Source organism: Pleurodeles waltl, chromosome 5 (assembly GCF_031143425.1).
Source record: "Pleurodeles waltl isolate 20211129_DDA chromosome 5, aPleWal1.hap1.20221129, whole genome shotgun sequence".
Classification (NCBI taxonomy): Eukaryota; Metazoa; Chordata; class Amphibia; order Caudata; family Salamandridae; genus Pleurodeles; species Pleurodeles waltl.
In genome coordinates this window covers 863434588-863460466 of record NC_090444.1, presented here as the reverse complement: position 1 = coordinate 863460466, position 25879 = coordinate 863434588, and positions in this window count along the sequence as shown.

Below are 25879 nucleotides of genomic sequence, written 5' to 3'. Positions count from 1 at the left end.
AGAGGAAGGACTCAGGTGGGGGTGGGGGGTGGGGGAGACCCCTATCATGGCGGTTCCAAACCCCATGAAATCAATGGCGGTCAGCCGGGTCATAAAACCGCCGGAGGTATTATGACGACCGCCGGGCTGGAGACCCAGGTCTCCAGTCCAGCGGGCGGAACGGAGAAGTGGCGGATGACCATGGCGGTAACCGCCATGGTCATAATTGCAAAATTCTTACCGCCAGCCTGTTGGCAGTAAGACCGCCGCTTCTCCGCCGTCCGCCAGGGTCGTAATGACCCCCATTGTCTAGTTCTTTCATTAGTGACAGATACAAACTCATCTGAGTCAAATGTTTAGTCCTCCTTAAATCAAGGATACATAACATATGATATAGATATTTGATCAAAGGAGTGTAGTCTGGATGGGTGTCCTTTTCCTCTATACGTCCACAACACCAGTGTCATAATTATGTACTTTGATGTCCACAATGTAGCACATACATTCCAATCTCTGATAAAGATTTAGGATATATGGTCTTTCATTTGCCCATTTGTTAGAGATCCTTCACCCCGATTATCACGCCAAGATTCTAACAAAGATATCTACTGCCAGTGCACCTCAGGCTTCACAAATAACACATCTTGCATGCAGCCTATGTAGTCCAGTCCTGGAGGAAGCCCGATTAACCTCACCCGCAGAGGGTGTTTGCCGTTTGTGGGTAACGTCTCCACCGATAACAACAATCACTGCTGTCAACAAGGTATGCAGTGCTTACCTTCTGCAAGTTTCTTAGCCTTTCATGCTCTCAGGCTATAGCGCATAGAAATAAGCAATGGGTGTCAGGCTCCAGATAATATTTTAATGATGTTTTTGCAATGCTAGAAATGTTCATTTTATTCTTGTTACTTGTAACATGTTGTTTGTCTGTTTGTGGTTATTTTAGTTGTACTGAGAAGCAGCTTCTTTCTGTAGAAATAAATACTTTTAACATAAAAGCATTTCATTCTACTGAGTATGATGTGTGTGATAGTATGAATAAGGAACAAGGTTGTTACTTTTCCATGGCACCCCTGATTCCTTCATGGATTGTTAGTGACCCAAAAGCAATACTTCTATGTCATTTACACATTGAATAGCATTTTGCCGGCTACAATGACTTGGCCTTCACACTCAGCACTGATGTATTGAACTACGTTCCATAATATCACTCGAGAGTGAGGGGGCACCCCTTGTAGAAACATGTCAGTCATAACTTACTCAACAGCGGGCGCCAAATGTGAGGCATATATCTTAAAGCTACACCTTCAGAAGTTCTTTCTTATCACACATATTTTGAACCATTATTCCATCACTACGGAGAAGTCCATAGTAATCATTGTCACCTCCTATAAGGAATAATGGAGTCCCTGTTTCTCTAGGTTTGTCAAGCATGACTAATAAAAGGTTATTCCCTGTCGTGTGGTTTTCTAACTCTGATTCCAATCACAAATTGAATCAATTTATCATGGCGAACCCTATTGTTATAGCTGGCAATAGCAGGAAGCATTTACTCAACAACGTAAGATGCAAGGTATCCTGGATGGAGTGGGGCAGTTACTTTTGAAATAGCTGCACATTCAGCATATGCCTTTGAGATGTTTTACTCCTGTCTGGAGTTTGAGCCTGTTGATGCTGCCTCAGGGCAGTTTCAAGAATACAAATGGGTGGACCCACCTTCACAATAAAGTTTAACATTTAAAAATACAAATTGAAGGGGTCATACTAACTGTAATTAAAACAGTCTTGTCGAAGGTAGCTTATAAAGGTAGCCTTCTCTCCCATATTACCTAGAGACATCAGGAATATTTTTGCTGGTGAATGGGCTGTAAGACAGGCTCCAGCTCTATATAGAAATCAAGGTAGGTGGGATGAACACTGTAGTCCATATATTATTTCCCTACATAGTGAACTGCAACCGCAAGCACAATACCTATCAAACCCAGAAGCAAAACATGTTGTTAAACAAATATTAGAACAGTTACAGTACCAAGTCATAATAAAACCTTTACAAATCTTGCCTTTCACCAATGAACATGGCCCTTTTTCACGTCTCTAAACCAGGTGGAGCTTATAAAATAGCCTTAGACTATAGAAATGTAACCAAATGTACATAACATGGGTTTAATGATGAACCTGGTCCTGAAAAATAGAAAATGACCCTGGACATTTCCAATTGCCTCTGTATGACCTGATTTCACCCACGTTTTCTTCTAAACAGTGGCTGAGTGCACATACCGATATCTTGCGTGCTCTTCAAGGAGACATGCTTGACACAAAATATTTACAAACGGGACAATAAAACTAACCTGGTTATCCGTCATACCCAGTCACTATGTTTACACCTATGTGACCTACAATGATGCACAGACTGCCCCCCTTGCCTACAAATCATACTTGTATTCACTGGCAGATGCACTGTTTGCTTCCATTGCGAAGATACTAACAGCTGTACAGACAGCTATTTTGAAGGGGCGCCCTTTGGCACAGGGAAAGCAAATCATTATTGTTTCCACTGTACCGGCACTAGAGTTAGCCACTAAAGCACTCATTCCTAATGTTCGTGCCCTACACCAAGGGGGGTACAGTGGACCTCTTTCTCAAGTTCAGTAGAGGTAAAGTTTCAGTATGATCCCTCTCTTTGTACACAAGCTTTTCTCCAATATGAACAAGAGACTGACCCAACTCCAAGCATATTACCCATTGAGTCCAGAGCATATTGTACGCAGATGGCTCTTCCCATCCTGTGGTAGGGACCAAAAGTAAGGACTTTGCAGCAGTACAAGGTGTAATGAACAATGGTGAGTTCATTCCACAATGCGCCACACAAAACCTTTTGGTGATAGCACTGCACAGCATGTAGAACTACTTGCCCTGCTACTTGCATTACAAAAGGCTGACTCATCAGTTATATATGATGTAACAGTTCCCCCTCTTCCCCCTCCCCAATCACCGCACCTGTCATGACTCCTCTGGGTTTGACAGTAGGTATGTTGTGAGAAGGCCCCAAGTCTCCTTGGGCCTTGAGGACATCGGTAGCTCTTCTACATAATGTTCTAACTACGATCAATAATAAAACATGTTTCCTGCCATTTTTTCTTGGCGGGTGCTGCCCTTTTTCCCCAGTGGAGGGCTACTCTCCTCTTTTCCAAGAGTACAGCCACTGACACAAATCTGCGGTTAATCGGTTGCAGACCACTGACCGATCCCAGCAAACACATTGCTGGATCGCAGCCTATATGTCCTGTCACCATATCTGTCAAGGCACTAGTTACTTGGGTCCAATAATGCGTAGTAGTGTCACAATGTTAGGCCAAGATTAGAAAGTCCGCTTTCTTCACCCCGCACCTTACACAGCGTGTATATGTCCACAACCCAAATTTACATAATTTGTCAGGTGTATACTACATTTGATGCAAGAATGCGCACAACAACATTTCCGATCTGTAACCTCCAGCGGTCAGTCAAGTACCTCATGCCACTCTTCTAGCGTCATATCAGAAGCTGTTAGTCTATCAATCTGTGCCACAGTATATAGTTTTGTGATTAAGAGGATGATTTAGATATTGATAGTATTATCTCCAACCTGCCTCGGCGGTCCCAATTATTCTGTCAAGCTGATGGTGGTGTTCTGACTGTCGTATTTAGATCTGTGGCTGTGCAGCGTCAACAGCGTTGGCGGAAAGCAGTCCGTCGTGCCAGCTGTATCCCACAGCTAACACAGCGGCCTCCATTGCTGTTGAATAGTACTTCGTCGTCATGACTGCGGGATTCCGCCAACCATGGAGCAGAAGTAGAAAATACTACAATCTCCCAGAAAAGACAAATATGGGGTATAATAGTCAACAGAGTGAATGCTGTAGCTAACAATCTACACACACAGGAGTAAATTAGGAAGAGGTGGAACAACCTGTGGGGGAGAGTGCATTCCCTGGCCTCCAAGCGTCACCTGGAGGCCCAGAGGACTGATGGTGGACCTGCGGTGAGAGTGCGTTCCCTGGCCTCCAAGCGTCACCTGGAGGCCCAGAGGACTGGTGATGTTTCTCCCAGCCCTCTATTATAACTCTTTGCCTTGGAGGAGAAGGTTTTTTTTTCAGATCCTACATCCTGAAGACTTGACAGGAATCCCTGGTGGAGTGGAGATTGGTAAGTTACACCTGTGCATGTCACAGTAATCACAAATGAAGTCCTTGCCCTTAACTTAGCTATTCAGAATGTTTCAAGACACATAGCAAAACATATATATTTAAACTTCAGTTGCAAAAAAATCTAGTGTTATCCATATTAGTAGCATCATGGTTGTTACAAGCTATTTACAATGACCAATATGTATTGTCACAATGTGTGTTGACCTCCATGGGTGGTTGTTTTACTTCAAAAAGCAGGCACCAAACTCCATCCATATGCATGTGAAAGCATAGTGCTTGTAAGTGGTATCTTAACCTAATCACGATCTACACATGTGTGTATATATTGCAAATGTGTGCATATTTTTCATTGCATACATTTATATATAGGTATGTGTTACCCACTTTTTCACAAGTATTGGGAATAGTGTTTACAAGTGACTGCATTCATTATGATGCCCTGCTTTTGTCTCTGCAAATCAATAGTGCAAGGTTATGTACCTTAATCTCCCTTTACTTCCACATATGGCCAAAAGTCAAAGCTTTACGTAGCTGGCATTCACCATTTCATGGTATGTATTGAAATGTCATCTGCTGTGTTGATCCAGTATGTTGTCACCTTTTTCTCATTACATTGAATTGGTCTAATTTCTTGCATAAATCATGGTTTGTGGGTTGAAAGATTCCTAACCATATTCTGTGGAATGCTGATTATAAGTAATATTGATGCAGAAATGACTTTGCAGTGTTCACATGATGACCAATGTCATTAAATACAATAAGTCGTACCACAGTTTGTTTTTGTGGCTGCTGGGCCTTGAAATGGCACGGCTCTCAAATCTCCTCTCTACTGTGTTAAGTTGCATGTCTGGTACATGGAATGTACACTGTCTATTTTACATTTCAGGACATTTCTCCATTATTGTTACTGAAGTTTGCCTCTGTGTACATTAACCTGCATGAGTAAAAAGTGAAAATGTTGAAGTTTTTCAGATTCAGGAAAAATCCAAAGACCATCCGGCTCAATAAGAATAGAATGGTTTTATTTACGTGCACGGGAACCACTGGCTTGAGAGGCGAAGTCCGAGCAGTTCAAATAAAAAAAATCATACATGGTCTTTGATTTTTGCAAACCACAAGGCGTGTTCATGCATCTCATTAATTCTCCATACTACATGTGATCGTTTCTCAAACATTGCTTAAGGTATTACCGTTAACCTTTCCTTTACTCAGTACATAAGGTCAAGTAAAATACAGTAAAGGAATTTACACAACATGGCCTACGTGCCTCACATTGTAAAATGGAGTCTTCCACCCTCCATGGGCAGCACGGACACAGGATAGTACATTTCTTAATACATATTGCTTCAAGCCTTGCATCATAATGTGTTCTGGGCAAGAAGAAAAGAATAGTAAACATGGTTCACCAATGTCATGAGCTGTTCAACAAACAGGCCTGGTTATCATTGAGTATCACAGGGCCTAGCAGGCCAAAATAGATTCCAGAGAAAATGCAATTCCACAAAATCACACACAAAGGCCTCAACATACCATTAATATTTGTTTTTCTTTACCTTAGGTTACGTCACCTGTAACTGGAGACAGATTTGAAGTGTAATGCAGACATTTAGGCCCTCATTACGACCCTCGCGGTGGGGTAATACTGCCAACAGGCTGACGGTAATTACCGCCAAATTATGACCATGGAGGTGATATCTCCCATAGACAGCCAATGTGCCACACCGACTGCCAGGGCAGAAACAACAGTCACCAAAGCGGTAGCTTCCTACATCCAGGCAGAAGACAAAGTACCGCCCACCAATTTTGACACACGAATCCGCCACCTTTTCTGGGGCAGTACCAACGCCTTCAAAAGCCTGACAGAAACAGAGCACAGTAGTCAAAGGGCTCACCATTGGAGACACAGGGAAGAACCACGCCACCATGGAACCCGAACTGCAAGCCTTTCCGATGATCTTCTACGTTATGCTTCACCTGGAACACCAACACCGGCGTAGACAACGGTGAGTACAGCCGCCTAGCACACAAGGGAGGGTGGGAGGAAAAAGAGAGTGAAACACGCATGCACCACACACACCCGACATACACAAGCCATACACACAACCATATGTATTACAAGAACAATTTGACCACGAAAAACTGCAGAATAATGCAAGGACAACAGGAATTGACGAAAGTGTTTGTAATCATTCCAACAATAAAATCAACAATCCGATTTGGCCATGAAACAGATATATACACTTGTATAAAAAAAGGGACACTGCCCAGTTCATAGTTCAAATGGTCCACATGGCCACAGGGCACAGGCTAAGGCCCCACTTGAATCCTGCACCAATTCGGATAGAACACTGCAGGGGTATCAGTGGTCAAATAGGCAGGCACCTCAGGAGGAGGGGGCACCTCAGCCGGATGGGGGAACAAGCCCACTGATTCTGGAGGGGGCAACATGCCCATTGCTTTGTCCTGGGAAGTGCAAGGGCACAGTCTCTGGAGGGGGTGTCCTGCCCACTGGTTCTGGATGGGGCAACTTGCCCATTGCTTTGCCCTGGGGAGTGCAAGGCCACAGTCTCTGGAGTGGGTGTCTTTCCCACTGGTTCTGGAGGGGGCAACATGCCCATTGCTTTGTCCTGGGGAGTGCAAGGCCACAATCTCTGGAGTGGGTGTCTTGCCCACTGGTTCTGGAGGGGGCAATATGCCCATTGCTTTGCCCTGGGGAGTGCAAGGCCATGGTCTCTGGAGTGGGTGTCTTGCCCACTGGTTCTGGAGGGAGCAACATGCCCATTGCTTTGTCCTGGGGAGTGCAAGGCTACAGTCCCTGGAGTGGGTGAATACCCCACTTGTTCTGGTGGGGGCAACATACCCATTGCTTTGTCCTGGGGAGTGCAAGGCCACAGACTCTCAAGTAGGTGACTTGCCCACTGGTTCTGGAGGGGGCAACATGCCCATTGCTTTGTCCTGGGGAGTGCAAGGCCACAGACTTGGGAGTGGGTGTCTTGCCCACTGGTTCAGGAGGGGGCAACATGCCTATTGCTTTGTCCTGGGGAGTGCAAGGCCGCAGTCTCTGGAGTGGGTGTCTTTCCCACTGGTTCTAGAGGGGGCAACATGCCCACTGCTTTGTCCTGGGGAGTGCAAGGCCACAGTCTTTATAGTGGGTGTCTTGCCCACTGGTTCTGGAGGGGGCAACATGCCCATTGCTTTGTCCTGGGGAGTGCAAGGCTACAGTCTCTCAAGTGGGTGAATACCCCACTGGTTCTGGAGGGGGCAACATGCCCATTGCTTTGCCCTGGGGAGTGCAAGGCCATAGTCTCTGGAGTGGGTGTCTTGCCCACTGGTTCTGGAGGGGGCAACATGCCCATTGCTTTGTCCTGGGGAATGCAAGGCCACAGTCCCTGGAGTGGGTGAATATCCCACTGGCTCTGGTGGGGGCAACATGCCCATTGCTTTGTCCTGGGGAGTGCAAGGCCAAAGTCTTTGGAGTGGGTGTCTTGCCCACTGGTTATGGAGGGGGCAACATGCCTATTGCTTTGTCCTGGGGAGTGCAAGGCCACAGTCTCTGGAGTGGGTGTCTTTCCCAATGGTTCTAGAGGGGATAAATTGTGTCTAAATGTTGTCCCTCAATATTTGCAGGTGACTCTGGTTACCCAAACCTATCATGGCTGCTAACCCCTGTGAGGAATGCCAGGACAAGAGCAGAAGAATGTTATAATGAGGCACATGGACGAACCAGAAGGATCATTGAAAGGACCTTTGGCCTCCTGAAGGCCAGTTTCAGATGCCTCCATCTGATAGGTGGATCCCTGTGCTACTCACCCAAAAGGTCTGCCAGATAGTAGTGGCATGCTGCATGTTGTACAACCTGGCCCTCAGACGCCATGTACCTTTTCTGCAGGAGGAGGAGACTGGAGATGCTCCTGTGGCAGCAATGGACCCTGAGGACCGTGAGGATGAGGAGGCAGAGGATGAGGATGTGGACAACAGAACATTGGTGATACGTCAGTACTTTCAATGACACACAGGTGAGACAGTGCTACTTCACATTTCTATGACTAGTGGTGTATTCTGTGTGGCATTGCCATGCTGGCATTACCCACTTGTTTCCCCTATTTACTGTTACCTCTGGATATTCATTTTGCAGATGTTGGTGATATGATACATTCTCCTGGTGTGATCACAACATCCAGTTACAGGTCATTAATTCTATGCTCATTCTATATACAGTTCATTCCCAATGGTTGTAGCTGTTTCAATGAATAGAAATTTGCAATACATGAAATACTAGTAGTGGACGTTTATCCAAGGGTGTTTATTGTAGTGCAAAAATATAGAGGGGAAAGTGCAATGGAATTGGGTGAGGATGGAGGAAAGTCCAGGGTATTGTTCCAGTCCGTTTATAGCACAGGTGCAGTGTCCATTGGGACATAGGAAGGGTAGCAATGGCAGCTCAAGGTGGATAAAGTGACTGAGTGTGACACAAGGGGGACAATCAGGAGAGTCTCATTTCCTGGCAGTGGTCTTGGCAAGTGTCTCTGACTTCTGTCTGGTTGGACGGGAACGTTTGCGGGTGGTTCAGGTTCTGCAGGGGGAGGGGTGCTGGAGGCCTGTTGGTCCTGTGGTGGGGCCTCCTGGCCACTAGCGGCAGCAGAAGTGGAGGGCTGGCCAGATGACTGGCTAGTGGTAGGGGCCCGCTGGTGTGACACTGCCTCCCTCATGATGTTGGCAATTTCTGCCAGCACCCCTGCTATGGAGACCAGGGTGTTGTTAATGGCCTGCAAGGTTTCCCTGATTCCCTGATACTGTCCCTCCTGCAGCCACCTGTTCTCCTGCACGTTGTCTAGGATCTGGCCCATCGTGTCCAGGGAATGTTGGTAGGCTCCCTGGGTCTCAGAGAGTGCCTCCTGGAGAGTCGGTTCCCTGGTCCTGTCCTCCCCCTGGCGCACAGCAGTCCTCCCAGTGTCCCTGTTGGCTTGTGCCTCTGTCCCCTGGCCCAGGTCCCTGATTGTCTTGGGGGCGAGGTGTAGCCTGGTATCTCTGTACAGGTGGGCACACTGCTGATTGACGTGTCCTGTGGATGGAGGTGTTGGTACGCTAGTTGGGTGCTGTGGTGTTGGATCCTGATGGGGGAGGCTCTGTGGTGGTCTGTGACTGGGCTTGGGTGACCGACTGTCAAGTGGTCCCTGATGGGCCAGGTAGATCGTCCAGATCCTGAGGTCCAGAGTTACTGTCATCACTGTGGGCCTCTTCTGTTGGGGGACTGGATAGTGGTGGCACCTCCTCTCCAGTGACATTGGCTGGGATACCTGTGGGGATGGAAATGATGTATTATGCTTCAGGTGTCTGACATTTGTATTTCTTTAGCTTCCCCTCTATGGTTGTTGTTCCCCTGCCAGCTTTAGCTTTTGTATGTTGTTGTACAGTAGTTATGATAATTTCCCTATGGTGTGCATGCTTTGGCGATGAGTGTCCATGCAGGGCTGGGCGGAGTGTCCATGCATTGGTACGGTATGCAGGGCTTGGCATTGGGATTAGTGTGATGTGATGGTGGAGTGTGTGGGATGGAGTCGAGTGATGGGAGTTGGGGTCAGGGTATGTGATGGCATGCAGGTATGGGTGGTGATAATTGTTCAAAGTTGACTTACCAGTGTCCAGTCCTCCTTCAACTCCGGCCAGGCCCTCAGAATGCAGTATTGCCAGGACCTGCTCCTCCCATGCTGTGAGTTGTGGGGGAGGAGGTGGGGATCCACTGCCTGTCCTCTGTATAGTGAGCAGGTGTCTTGCTGCAATGGGACGTACCTTTCCCGTAGGTCGTTCCACCTCTTCCTGATGTCGTCCCTTGTTCTTGGGTGCTGTCCCAATGCGTTGACCCTGTTCACGATTCTCCGCCATAGCTCCATCTTCCTTGCTATTGATATCTGCTGCACCTCTGCTCCAAAGAGCTGTGGCTCTACCCTGACGATTTCCTCCACTATGACCCTTAACTCCTCCTCAGTGAAACGGGGGTGCCTTTGTGGTGCCATGGGTGTTATGTGATGTGTGTTGGTAAGGGTGTGTTGGGTAATGTGTTGTGGAGTGCATGAGGGGTGTATGGGTGTGAGTTGTGTGTGTGTCTAGTTGTCTCTGTGCTCTTCTTCCCAGTCTCATGGTGGCAATAGTTGTTGGTAAAGGGTTGTGGGTAATGTGGGTGTGTGTTTTATAGTGGTGTGGGTGTGTGGGCGTAGTGTGTGTGTCAGGTGTGTGTTGTTTGAATTGGCCGATATGCTGTTGTTTTGTCTGTGGGTGTCCATTGTGAGCACGGCTGTATGTACCGCCAATGGTTTACAGCCGTTGAAGGTCCACCGTGGTAATTCGTGGGTCATAATGTGGTGGGCGTTGTTCTGTTGGCGTAACGGTGTGGGTTTTGAGACCGCCAGTTTATCACTGACCTTTGGTCTGGCGGATTTGTGTATGTGGCAGTATTCTGTCGGATTGGTGTATGTGTGTGTCATAATATGGTGAACGGATATTCGCCAGTGTGGCGGTAAGTTGACAGCCGTCATCACGCAGTAAGCGGCATTTACCGCCAATGTCATAATGAGGGCCTTAATGTCTTTCTATTTTGTAATTCATATTAGGACCACTACCCAGGGCCAGTGGACCACTGTCTGCAACTGAAGACACCTCCTCTCCAGGCCAGGATCAAGCCTTCAGTGAGGACACCACTCCTGTAAGTTCGGATGATGAGGGGATACCTGGTCCATCTGGTTTGTCTGAGCAGACAGCCCCAGTGAGTCTCACTCGGCCCACACCTACACTTCCCACCACAGCTGTTACAACAATCATTTCCTGTGCAGAGGATCACAACTCCCATTTTGTGGCCCACAGTCCTGGCTACTGTTAAGCAACCACCACCTCCAGTTCTGCCATGATCCAGTAGGATGGGCCACACTGCCTCATGGGCAGAGGACAGTGGAGGTAGGTGCTGTGGGAGGGCATCATTGGGCCAAGAAATTGAGGCCACTAGCATCATTGTCACCCAGACCGCCATTGACCGAGTCTTGGGAACAATATAACCGTCACAAGATGTGATGGGCTAGGTTCTAACAGAGATCTGGGACCTTAAGCAGGTGCAGAGGGAGCACATTCAAGAGCTATAGAATCACAACTCAGATTGACTGGGGTGATGTTTGACATGTACTATCACAGGTGCGGGTCTTTTTCTGTACCATCTACCCCTGTGTGTGGTCCTTCTGCACCAGGACACAATATACCTTCTGCAGCAACAGGGAGGCCACAGGAATAAACTGATCCACCCACAAAAGTCCCTGCCCCCTCACCACCCCCCCTCACCCCCAGGAAGAGAACATTCATCCGGAACACCAGGAGACGATGGCACCACCACCACCACTTCCAAGAGGCAATGAACCTAATTTCCTCCAGTATGTATCTACCTGTCGAGCCTGCGGGCCTGCCGCAGCTTGACCCTGTACATAAACCAGTGCCACTCCACTGACTGTACTCTGATTATAACTGTTGCGACTGTGATATCTTTATTTGCCTTACATTTCCCAGTGCTTATTGAGATGTCATGAATATTTGTAATCTTCTTGTTCCACCTAATGTTTATTTTTTAGCATCTTGGGTTAATCTAGTATATCCATCTTCTGTTGGTTGCTGGGCCTTGCTTAAAGCTTGAGCTTTATGAGTCTGGAATTGGCCGACTGCTCTTGCACAGTCTTAGCGGGCATGGCCAGCTATTTAAGCCATGTTCGTTCTCGAAGTCTCTGGTTGCTGTCAGGAGACTCTTCCAAGTGCAGCATCGGTTCTGGATCTCCTGAGTTCCTGAAGCCGTTGACATTCCCTGTGAACTGCGGTGCCAGTCCTTTCTTCATTCTTCACCTTCACGACGCTGCTCCCGGTAAGAAGAAGGCAACCCATAAAAGCAGTAATGTGCCACACACTCGGAGGCAAGCGGAAATACTTACCTGGCTGATTGTCGCCCACCTGCAATTGCTTTAACCATTCTGTGACTTTGCCTGTTTGTGGATTCCTTGTCTGGATCAGTTTGACAGTTGGGCTGTTTGTGAATCCCTTCTAGACAGTGAGACAAAGGGTAGGGGTGTAGCCTGCATATCCCGATGGGCCATGTGTGCCTGAGTGGAGGGAGGAGTGGTCACTTACACCTGAATGGGCTGTGCCTGCCCTCTTACAATGCAGTCTCCAACCCCTTGGTGTGTGTCTGGAGCCTGGTCTGGGCAAGGCAGGATCTTGTGAACAACAGAGACATTCCTTTGAAGTGTGCCTACTTCAAAGGCAGAAAGGGGTAAAAGTAGTGGACCCAAAACCCCAGACTTTAGATTTCTTCAAGATCACTCTTCTGGATTCAAGAAGAACCTCTGCCAAGGAGAAGAGCTGATGAGTTGAGAAGTGCTGCCCCTGCCTGTGACTGTGCTTTGTTGGGTTATCCTGTACTTACTACTTCTACCTGTGAAAGGGGAAAAAAAGACTGGACTTTGTGGTATATTCCTGCTTGTGAAGAATCTCGAAGGGCTTGAACTGAGCTTGCCTCCTGTTTTGAAGTCTCAGGGCCATCAAAGACTTCCTCTGCTAGCACCTGGACTCTCTGCTGAGTCTCCTGCCCTGCCAAGTGATGCCCTATCCAGTCCCTGGGCCCTTGAAAGGTGAAGTTGGCAGAACAAGATCTGAAAATCCACACACAGAACGTCGTGCGGGGAAATGTTCGATGCACCATCTGCAACGCGGCTGATAATTGACGCACCACCGGTTTCGCGGCTAAATTCGATGCTTCACCTGCATCGCGGCTGGGAGATAGATGCATCGCTGCTGGACAAACGACGCGTAACATCCGCTTGTGGCTGCTGATTACGATGCAAAACCCATGCAGCGCAGTTTTCTAACACCATGCGACCGTATATTACAGGGATCGTCCCTGGGCGTCAAAGTCATCCTGCATTTGCATAGTTTTGAGGTGCCCCGGTCCGGAAAAAGATGCAGCTCTCTCTTGCAAGGGAGAAAAAAAACGCATCGCAGACCCGACCGGAGAAGAAACGAGACACAGCCTCCCTTGCGAGGAAGGAATCGACTTATTGTGGCTTTTTCTGATGCACACTCACCCATGCGGCTTTATTTTTTACGCTAACCAGGTACGTTGTCTAAAATCATTGTTTCCATTGTTTTCTATGGAGTAAGACTCTTATTCTTTTGAAAATTTATATTTTAACTTGTGTATGTTGGATGTTTATTTTATTTTATTTGTAGTCCTCATTCATAATCACCATCTTACTCAAGAGACGGGGAAGCCCTTAAAAAGCAGGGAGACCACCTTCCACTCTATACCACTCTCTGGCAGAAGGGTCCTGTCTCGGGTTAGAGCTGAGTTTATAATCGTGAGCTGCTTTGAGACCAGAGAGAGCCTTAAGAGTCAGTAAGCAGTATAATCATAGGACTAAACCATACCTACTAACAAATGCCCGTTACCTCTTATTTGGATCTATCCAGCCAACCTCTCAAAGGGGCCGAGAATTTCTGTGCCCTTGTTCTCCTCTTAATATCCATATTTAAATTATTGAGAAGTGCCTCCCTCCATTCCTGAATTGTCGGGGGAAAGGGCTCACCCATTTCTTACAGATTTCTCAACGGGCCAGCAAAATCTTAAAAATAAAAGAGTAATTTTGCAGAGTCCCTCTTAGTTGTCAACAGGTTCTGATTTTGCAATAATCCAAAAATCACTAGGGGAGGGCTTACCTGACAAGCCATAGAAAAAATAATCCTCTATTACCTTCTCCAACTCCTTCCAGAAACAGGAAATTTGGGGGCACCTCAAAAACATATGCAGGTCATCTGCTTTAGGCAACCCTAATATCTTACATGCCATTGTAGTTCCATGCTCGATCTTGGATAACTTAGCCGGAGTCCAGAAGGCCCTATGGATAAAAAAAACGATGATTCCGTCTTAAAGATGTAGGGTGAACTGTGTCATATAGAAGAGTGTTAGATACTTGCCATTGGTCTCTTATCTGTTGTCCTGGCAAGTCAGCTTCCCAAGTCTCCTCCGGAAGGGTGAACTCTCCATCCACAACCTCTACCATCAGCCAGTACAATTTTGTAACCTCCTTTCTTGGGGGAAGGGGGAAGTAGCTGTAAAAATTCCTCCAGGTCATTCAAGACCCCCACCCTCTCTTCTACATGTTGCAACCAGTTAGTTATTTGAAGGTATTTAAACCTTGAGAGGTTGCCCCCCATTTCCCCACTGAGGGACTCAAAAGTGACCAGACCCCATCCTTAGGTAAGCACCCCCAATCCAAAAAAGCTGCCTCCCTCAACTGGAGAGCTAACTTATCTCTTGTCCATTCAGGGGAGCCTGGAGATTTCCAGATTGGCACATATTTGCTGTAGTACAGTAACTTAGTGGCTTTCCTCATGCTCCACCAGATTTTTACTGAGTCCGAGAGCATCTTAAATTTTTTTTTGTTTTTTAAATTAGGATTACCAAACTTATATAAAAAACCTTCCTGGGATACATTGTTTATTTTCATCATTGCTTTAAAAATTTGACCGTTCTCATACTCCCTAGGCTTCTTCATTAACTCCCTTGAATTCTTCAGTAAGAAAGCCCACTCATAATACTGTATATCTTGTAAGGCCAGCCCGCCCTTCTCTCGCCTTAGTCTCAGCTTCTTCCATGCAATGCGGACCCACTTTGAGGCCCAAATGAAGCTGCTAATTTCTCCTTGAAGTTTACCCAACCATTCTTTTCTAAAGCATAAAGGAATCACATTAAAAATAAATAGGAATTTAGACAGAATCACCATTTTGACCAAGTTAATCCGTCCTATCATAGTAAGAGGGAGACTAACCCATTTCTTCACTAACTGGGTGGATTCTTTCAAAACCTTTTTGAAATTAGTTTCAACAATTCTGCTTATATCCTGAGTTATGGTGATACCTAAATATTTCACCTCTCTTCTAACAGAGATCCCTTCCACCTGCATATTCCATACCATAAAGTCAGATTTTTTCGCTGTTAACTGCAAACCCACTAATTCTCCCAAACACCTTGGTGAGTTCTTCCAGTACTGTCAATGCTTGACCCACATCTGCTGTGAAACTAACAAGTCATCCGCATATAGGGAAATCTTTTTACTAGTTCCTACACTGAAGCAAGAGTTTCCTTTTGTCTTTCCTAAGCTTAAATGCCTGGGGCTCTGTATAGATATTAATGAGTAACAGGGAGAACGGGCAACCTTGCCCTATTCTTCTTTGAATTTTAAAAGGGTGAGTTAACACACCATTAACCCAGACTCTTGCAACAGGATCTTGGTAAATCTTCTGCAACACCCCAATAAACTTTCTACCCAATTTAAAAAACTCACAGACCGCTTTTAAGTAAACCCAATTAACCCTATCAAATGCTTTAGTAGCATCCACCATTATTACCGCCATCAGATCCTGACACGTAGAGGCCAAATCGATAGAACCAATTAAAGTGTGCAGCAGCTCCTTCATCAATCTGTCCTTCATAAATCCCTATTGATCTATATGAATGAGCTTCCCTAGAACCCCGCTTAATCTGTCTGCCATGATCTCTGCAAAACATTTTTAGTCACTATTTAATAAGGAGATTGGTCTATATGAGTCTTGGGTCTTTCCCTGGCTTTAAAATCACTGTAATACTTGCTTCCTTCCAGGATGGAGGCATCATACTTCCACCTTCTAAGATGTCATTGCAGAGCCCCACAAAGAAGTTATCAACACTACTTCCCAGGGCCTTATATACTTCCAATGGGAGACAGTCTGGGCCTGGAGCCTTCACAGTCTTCCCTGCTTTTAAAATCTGATCCCATTCCTCAAACCCAACTTGCTCGTTAAGGCCTCTACACTCTTCCTCACTCAAGGAGTCCAGGCCTAACCCTTCTAACCGAGTCTCTCCTAAACCTCTAAAACCTTCTGTGTACAAATCCGAAAAAAAGACTCAGAATACTTCTCCTACCTCCTCGTCCCCTCTTTTCACAATTCCTGAAACCGGATCTTGTAACTCTACCACCCTGTTCCTTTCTCTGTTAGCTTTTAATTTCCATGCCAATTTGCCACAATTCTCACCATACTCGAAATGAGCCAGCCTGTTTGCCTCACATCTATTCTTAATCCTATTCTCAATCACAGCATTCAATTCAGACTGAAGCCTTCGATCTGTCCTGCACAACTGATTCACTTCTTCTTTAAGCCAGACCTGTGTTAATTTTTCCTCTATTTGTTGTATCTGTTTTTCTAAATTATCAATCTCTTCATTATACAATCGCTTCTTAAATGCGGCCATACTTATAAGCCTCCCACGTAGAAACACCATAAAGGCATCCCATACCATCGCCTGGGAAATAAAGCCAACATTCAGAGTGAAGAAGTCCTTTACCTCAGCTTGTAATTCTGCTACAGCTCCCTGATCTAGCAGCAAAGTCCTATCAAGCGTCCACCTACCGCGATCCCCATACCCTGTTAAACCAATATTCACCCAGATGGCGGAATGATCGGATAAATGACCTCCCATATAAGTTATCTCTTTCACACTTCGTGCCAAGTTCCTGTCCATTAGAATATAATCAATCCTAGATTGATGTCTGTATGTTTTGTTGTTAAAAGTATACCCCCAAGTTCATCCCATCCTTTCTCCCCATATGTCACATAATATCAACTGGGACATAATAAACAGTACCTGGCGATGCATCTTCCCAATAATTCTAGATCTACTCCCTGATGACCTATCTAGATAATTTTATACCACATTAAAATCCCCCATCCAAATAATAGGTTCTGACAGAAGCAATAAGTGCTGAAATAATTCCACTAATGGCGCAATATCATACCTGTTGGGCCCATAATAACTCACCAGCGTAAATGCCTTTTTAAATGCAACCAGTTTCCTTATGACCCACCTTCCAGCCCTATTTACTGCTCTCTCCTGAAGGGAGATACTAGGATGAGTTTTAATAAGAACTTTCAGCCCTTGCTGCCTCCCATCTGCCCTGAGCATATTATCTGTTGCACCCATCTACATGGCCAGCTCAAAACTCTCCTGTCCAGAGAGATGGGTCTCTTGCAACACTACTACTATCTGCTCTAACATCTTTCAAGTATTGCAGCAACTTCCTTTGTCTATTAGCACCCGAAAACCATTCATATTCCAAGTGACAAGCCTCAATTGTTTTTTGCCCCATCATCCACCCCCTGTTAGTGGAAGAGTTGTTCTGCCCCTTAAGCTTCACCTAACAATCATCACTATGAGGACAATTTTTTTTTCTCGTTTTTTCCACATGCTCCCGACCCTATTCCCCGTTCCCCTCCCTACCCCTCCCTACCTCTCCCTTTTCCCCCAAATCCTCCCTGGGAGAACCCCCCCAAACTACTTCTCCAAGGCATAACGCCTGTGGGGGGCCTGCTGGGACTATAAAACTATCTACAAACAAGGAAAAAAACTTAAACTGAGCAAATATGGAGGGAAAAACAAAATATAGCGGGTGGCGATAACCCCCAGATTAACTAGCTTCTTCTAACATTTTTATCAGGTCATCAACCTCTCTTGCCTCTTTAAAGTTATACATTTTATTGTTCACCATCACTCTCAATAAGGCTGGAAATTTTAGCTGGGCTGTGCACCTAATCTCCAGAGAGCGTCAATTCTTTTGCCAAACTCCCATTGCCTACTTAAAGTTGTGCTTGAAAGATCTAACCTGATTTGAAAGGAAACTACTTCTGCCGTAAGTACTTTCTTTTTCAATGTGCTATCAATATTTTTTCTTTAACCCGTTGGCAGCCAAGGACGTAACCATTACGTCCTTGGCTGCGGCACTGAGGCGCAAAGGACGTAACTGTTATGTCCTTGGACTGGCTCATGGGGAGAGCGCTAGCCTCGCCTCGGTGCCCCCACTGCAGTGATGGAAGGGGAATCGCTTCCCCTTCCACCCCCGCCCCCCTTTGCCCCTCCATGGCATCTCATGACATCAGCGTGCGATCGCGTGCTGACCTCATCAGAGGCCTGCCCTTCCGCGCTGAAAGCTCAGCTTCCAGTGTGGATGGGAGGAGAAATGCTTTTACATTTCTGCTCTGATCACGCGGAGGGGCTGAGAAAGGCAACAAAGGAAAAGAAAGGCAATGCGATCGGGCAGCAGAAATGCCCACTAGACACCAGGGACATTTTTTTTGTATGTTACTGACATGAGTGGAGCATCCCCTTAGGCAAAGGTTGCTCCCCGGGGGGGTGGGGGCAAAATATTTTTAGGCCTTTTCTGCCCCCCTGGGGGCAGATAGGCCAATTACAATTAGACCGATCAAACCCCTATACACCATTGATATATTTATTTTTGTATACTTCATTTTTTTATATATGGGGAGCGACCCCTTAAGAAAGGATTGTTCCCCTGGGGGGCAAATTTATTTTAGGCCTTTTTGGGGCACATCGGCCTATTTATATTAGGCCGATCTGCCCCCAAGGGGGGCAGAAACCACTAGGCACCAGGATTTTTTTTTGGCGCCAATTTCACGCAAGGGGAGCGACCCCTTAGACATTACTGTTGGCCATAACTGCCCGAAGGGGGACATAAAGCCCACCAGAGACCAGGGAAGATTCCAAAATAAGAGGGTGAGGGTATGGCCATACCCCACCCCAAATAAATGGGGCCAAAGTTGTTCTGCCCACCAGTGGCAGATAGGGTAATTACCCCAATCCACACCCTGGGAGGGCAGAAAATCTACTAGATGCAAGGGTATTAAAAAAAAAAAAAATAGTGGGGTGGTGGCTACCAATCAGTATGGGAATAGTTATGGCACCACCCCAACTGAAGGGGGTAACAGTCTTTCAGCTCTCCCCCACACACTAAAACATCTCATCCCACGGCAAGCAAGAGGACATTTGATTATTTTGGATTTTAGTTTTACATTTGGGCCATGAGAGTTTGGCTAACTCTCAAAATCGTCCCACTTGGAAGGGTGAGGGCTGCACTTTTGGACTTTGGGACGCTGCCATGAAGAAAAATCCACAAGACCTAGACACATCTGAAAACTAAACCTCTGGGTGAGTCCAGGGTGGTGTGTTTCACATGCACCCCGCACCATTTTCTTAACCACAATGTTCTGCAGAACTCCAACTTTGCTGGAAATGGAACCTTCAGAAATCTGCAGGAATCCACAAAATTCCTACCACCCAGCATTGTCTCATCTATACCGATAAACATTCTGCCCCACTTGTCGGTCTAAAAATGTTTTTTTTTCCAACTGCCCTTTTGGACCCGCTTTGGTTCCCCCTCAGTTTCTAAATGTTTTTGGCTCTTCCGTGTGACAGGCACTTGGCCCACCTATACAAGTGAGCGATCATTTTCTCCGGGAGACTGAGGGGAACATTGGGTGGTAGGAAATTTGTCCCGGTGCTGTGATCCCACACAGAAATGTGGGAAAATGTGATTTTTTAGCTAAATTTGAGCTTTGCTGAGGATTCTCGGTAAGAAAACACTAGACTCCCTCGGGTGTCTAGTTTTGAGAAATGTCTGGGTTTGGTAGGTTTCCCTGTATGGCTGCTGAGCCCAGGACCAAAAACCCAGGTGCACCCTGCCTCCCTTTCCCCCCTGCAAAAACAGGTAGTTTTGTATTTAATAATTGTGATGTGTCCAGATAGTGTTTTGGGGCAATTCCTTTTGGGGGCACTAGGCCTAGGTAGGTTTGTTAGGTTTCCCTAGGTGTCGGCTGAGCTAGAGGCCAAAATCCAGAGCTTGACACTTTCCAAAAAACAGCTGTTTTCTTTGGAAAATGTGATGTGTCCACATTGTGTTTTGGGGCATTTCCTGTTGTGGGTGCTAGGCCTACCCACACAAGTGAGGTACCATTTTTATCAGGAAATTTAGGGGAACGCTGGGTGGAAGGAAATTTGTGGCTCCTTTCAGATTCCAAAACTTTTTGCCACCAAAATGTGAGGAAAATGTGTTTTTTTGTCTAAATTTTGAGGTTTGCAAAGGATTCTGGGTAACAGAACCTGGTGAGAGCCCCACAAGTCACCCCATCTTGGATTCCCCTAGGTGTCCAGTTTTCACAAATGCACAGGTTTGGTTGGTTTCCCTAGGTGCCGGCTGAGCTAGAGGCCAAAATCCACAGCTAGGCACTTTCCAAAAAAACAGATCTGTTTTCTTTGGGAAAATGTGATGTGTCCACGTTGTGTTTTGGGGCATTTCCTGTCACGGGCGGTAGGCCTACCCACACAAGTGTGGTACCATTTCTATTGGGAGACTTGTGGAATCACAGAATAGCAAAACAAGTGTTAATGCCCCTTGTCTTTCTCTACATTTTTCCTTCCAAATGTAAGACAGTGTGTAAAAAAGACGTCTATTTGAGAAATGCCCCATAATTCACATGTTAGTATGGGCACCCCGGAATTCAGAGATGTGCAAATAACCACTGCTTCTCAACAATTTATCTTGTGCCGATTTTGGAAATACAAAGGTTTTCTTGATACCTATTTTTCACTCTTTATATTTCAGCAAATGAATTGCTGTATACCCAGTATAGAATGAAAACCCATTGCAAGGTGCAGCTCAGTTATTGGCTCTGGGTATCTAGGGTGCTTGATGAACCTACAAGCCTTATTTGTCCCCGCAACCAGAAGAGTCCAGCAGACGTAATGGTATATTGCTTTAAAAAATCTGACATCTCAGGAAAAAGTTACAGAGTAAAACGTGGAGAAAAATGGCTGTTTTTTTATCTCAATTTCAATATTTGTTTTATTTCCGCTGTTATTTTCTGTAGAAAACCCTTGTAGGATCTACACAAATTACCCCTTGCTGAATTCAGAATTGTATCTACGTTTCAGAAATGTTTAGCTTTCTGGGATCCAGCATTGGTTTCACACCCATTTCTGTCACTAACTGGAAGGAAGCTGAAAGCACAAAAAATAGTAAAATGGAGTATGTCCCAGTAAAATGCCAAAATTGTGTTGAAAAATGTGGTTTTCTGATTCAAGTATGCCTGATCCTGAAAGCTGGGAAGATGGTCATTTTGGCAACGACAACCCTTTGTTGATGCCATTTTCGGGGAAAAAAACACAAGCCTTCTTCTGCATCCCTTTTTTCCATTTTATTGAAAAAAAAAAAAAGTTTCACTGTATTTTGGCTAATTTCTTGGTCTCCTTCAGGGGAACCCACAAAGTCTGGATACCTCTAGAATTCCTAGGATGTTGGAAAAAAAGGATGCAAATTTGGCGTGGGTAGCTTATAAGGACAAAAAGTTATGAGGGCCTAAGTGCAAACTGCCCCAAACAGCCAAAAAAAGGCTTGGCACCTGAGGGGGAAAAGGCCTGGCAGCGAAGGGGTTAATTGTGTATGTGCGAAAACAGACCAGAATTTTCCTCAGAGTCTCTCTATTTGATGATTTTTTTAAAGGGGTCTCGGTGTACCCTTTGTATATCCTTCATGATGTCAACCTCTGCTTTCTCTAACTGTAACCCTTGTTTAATCAGACAGACCACAAGGCCTTTCATGTCACTGCCCTCTACCCCTTCTGGAACCTTTAGAAACCTCAAATTGTTCTGTCTCTGACGATTGTCCAACTTGCTCCTAACACTTTCCGCTCCAGCTCTCAAACTTTGGATAACCTCCTTATTTTCCTTCACAGCCACCTTTAAGCCGCCTACTTCCTCTTCAAGTACAGCCGTCCTGCCTGCCAAATCATCAGTTTTTCCCCCAGAGTCTCACATAGACCTCTAATCTCCCGTTGGTTGGAACTTGATGTTTCAAACCCATCCTTAATTTCCAGCACCAAATTTATCAAAAATGTTTAAATGGATAGACTCAGAGAGCTATCTACCTCTCTCTGGTGCCGGTTTTCCTTGGTACTATCTGAAACCGGGGGCTCGCCTGACAGGGATGCTTGCGCTTGCTCTTGAGATCCCCCCAGCTCTGCTTGTTCCTCCTCTGTAAATTCCAGGGAATTATTGTCCGGAGCCCAACTCCCCGCTTGCACTAGGGGGCTTTCCTCATCCCCCTCCATCCTCTCCTTATCAGCCGGAAGTAAGAATCTATTTGAAGTGCCTCCAATGAGGGTTGTACAGAGCTCCCCAGTACTCTCACTGCCTCCGGAGGAAGCCATTTCTATTCGACTACTTGACTTCTAGGTAGCACCCTAAAATATGTTCTTAATTAGGGAGTTACTTTTAGCCTATTCGAGCTATTAGGACGTGATCTCACCCCTTTCTTATCCGAAGGGAGTTCGCTCTTATCACTTCCCTTATCACCGACACCTTTCCGGGACCTCAGACGATTCACTCCGTGTGTCTTGTACACTTAGGCCCATATTTATACTTTTTTAGCACCTCATTTGTGTCATTTTTTGACGCAAAAGCGGAGCAAACTTACAAAATATACTTGTATTTTGTAAGTTTGCGTAGCTTTAGCGTAAAAAAATGACACAAATGCAGCACTAAAAAAGTATAAATATGGGCCTCAGTCTCTCCTTAGCCCCATAAATTTTCTTACCACTCCTCAAAGAATACACAGGGCTCCTTTCAAACCTCCTCGTTGCCACTACCTCCCCTTCTAATTTTATAGGTGCCAGTCTTCCTGTGGGCCTCGCTGTACTCCGCCCCCCCCCCAAAGGAATCAGCATACCTCAAACACTGTACCCGTAAACCCTCAGGGGGTTGCATAGTACCTTTATCTCCTAAAGGGAAGGCGCTTTCAAAAAATCGAGTCGCAATCCGCTTTTCCCTTGGCTCTCCTTTCTTTTCCCTCCTTTGCGCACGCAGAGCTCCTCCCGTGGCCGCTAGCTGATGGCTGCCATGTTCTCCCGCCCCCGTCTATGTACGCTAACCAGGTATGTTGTGCAAAATCATTGTTTCCATTGTTTTTTATGGAGTAAGACTCTTATTATTCTTTTGAAAATTCATATTTTAAACTTGTGTATGTTGGATTTTTGTCATTTCGGTCTTGCTTAATTTAGATAAATATTGCCTATTTTTCTAAACTGGTGTGATGTCCATTTTGAAGTGTTTTCACTGTACTACTGTGTGTGTTGGTACAAATACTTTACATACTGCTTCTTAGTTAAGCCTGCCTGCTCGTGCCAAGCTACCAAGGGGGTGAGTGAGGGTTAATCAGGTGCATTTCTCTTTTGTCCTGACTAGAGTGAGGGTCCTTGCTTAGAATAGGGGGGTAACCTGACTGCCAACCAAAAAAAACATTTCTAACATTGGTGATCAGCGGTGAGGATTGGACTTGTATTTGTACTTGATATACAGTGATTAAGTGCACACTACTGTTTTCAGTGCAGACCATTACGTGACCATATACTACTTGTTTTTGTTTTGTCCCTCTTTGGACTTTTCCTGCTTCCATATTTTTGGTGATCTTTTTATTGATTCTTGAACTTCACATTGGGAACTCTTTTTCTGCCTTGGAACTAGGCACTTTTGATTTGCCAACATGTCTCAATCTGGAAATGCACAATCTGGAGCTGTTTTTGAGTTAGGGAAACTGGAAAGTTACACAGTTACTCAAACGAAACAACTCTGTAAGGATCTTGCCTGTTCCATTAAGAGTTCAGCCAGGAAGGAGGAGCTGAAAAAGGCACTGAGGGCCTGGGTGACAGCCAAGGAGGCTGGGGAGCACACAGAGGAGGGGGATGAGGATGGGGAAGTGCAGAGTAAACACAATGGTGTAGTGGATGTACCTCTTACACCTGGGGGGAGGGTCTCCAGGGCAGGTAGCAGTGTGTCATCCAGAGGTCTGACTCCTGAAGAGTTGCAGGACAGACAGGCAGAGAAGATTCACCAGTTGGAGTTAGAGAAGTTGAGGATGGAAAGGAGGGTAGAGCAGAAAAGGGTGGCCTTAGAAGAGAAAACAATGCTCTTGGCTCATGAGCTAAGATTGAGGAATCTGGAAGCCATGACAGCTGAATCCAGTTCAGATCGTGGCAGCAAAAATCTTATGTCCAGTGCTGAAGAAGTGCACATGCCCAGAGACTTCGGCGCAAACGGAGTATAAATATGCCCCATGGTGCCCAATTTGAAGGAGAGGGTTTACATACATCAGGAGGTTCAGGAGTATGAGGTAGTTCCAGTGGTGCGCAGGGTCCCTGAGGTGGATTGGGGAACTGGCATGGGGAGTCATATTCCTTGTGGTGGGAGGGACACTCTACTGGCTCTAGGTGAGTGTGACAGGGAGAGGGGTTTCCCCCCAGGTAGAGGTCCTGGTTGTGGAGTGTGGAAAAGTAGGAGGCTGGCCTGGTTTGTAGTGGGTACCTATGGTACTTTCACCTTATACAGGTCCAGTTATCCCTTATTAGTGAAATGTAGGTAGTGTCTAGAAGCCAGGCTCTCTAGAGGTAGCTGTAGCTGATCAGCCAAGGCGTATCTAGGAGACATGCAAAGCTCATGCAATACCACTGTAGTCACACAGTACTCACACACATGAAAGAAAATACTCAGTCTTACAAAACTAAAGGTACTTTATTTTGGTGACACAAATACCAAAAATACCAGAGACTATACTCCCTTAGGAGTTAAGTAATACACAAATTATATACTCTAGTATGCAGAAACAGGCATAAAAACAGTTAGAAAACAGTGCAATTAGTGAAAATCACAATAGTTAGAAATGGGCCTTGGGGAACACAAACCACATACTAAGAAAGTGAAATGCGAATGTTGGTTTCCCACCTAGGCAAGTGTAGTGTGTAGAGGGGCACTGGGAGTATTATAAAACACCAAAGGTAAGTAATAGAACCCACCCCAGAGCCCAGGAAAGCAGGAGTAAATCACAGTAACTTTCCTAGAACACACAGAAACACAAGAAAGAAGATAATGCAAGAACCAGAAGAGACTGCAAGACACCAACAGTGGATTCCCGGACCTGAAGACCTGTGGAAGAAGGGGACCAAGTCCAGGAAGCACAGAAGAGTCCAGGGAGAACAGGAGCCCCTGCTAACCCAGATGAAGGTGCAAAAGAAGAACCACCAGTGAAGAAGAACAGTCAGTACTGCACCCAAGAAGACAGATTCGGGTTCCTGGTTGGTGCAGAAGATGTCCCACTCTGGATGGATGATTGCAGTCTGGTTTGCATCGCTGGAGTCTGCCAACAAGCCTTGGCACACACAAAGGTCATGGTTAGCGGAAAATGGTGCTGCCTGGAACCAGGAGAGACCTGGTGGACTCTACCCAGGATGGGGAGTGAGAGGGGGATCTCAGCAACTCAGAGAGCCCACAGAAGACCAGGAAGCGTGCACAGGAGTCCCACAGCACGGGGGTGCAAAAGGAGTCCCACGCAGCACTACAAGAAAGGATCCCACGCCGCTGGAGAAGCACTCAGGAAGATGTGCGTCACAGGATAGAGTGCTGGGGGCCGGAGCTGCATGATGCATGAAGACCTTTGTGGAAGAATGCCAACAAGCCTTGGCAACTGCAATGGGGTGTCTTGCATGGGGAGGCAAGCTCTTACCTCCACCAAAGTTGGACAGTAGGACGTCAGGACTGTCGGGACCACTTCAGTCCACCACTTATGACACAGGATCCACACAGCTCGACAGGAGAGGGGATCCATGCAGCGGTTGTCAAAGCATTGAGGTGCCTGCTGAAGCAGGGGAGTGACTTCTTCTCTCTAAGGGAGATTCCTTCGTTCTTCTGGTGCAGGCTGAAGATAGGCTGTCCTCCCTTGATGCACGACTGGGAAACAGTTGTAGATGCTGGCAGGAGC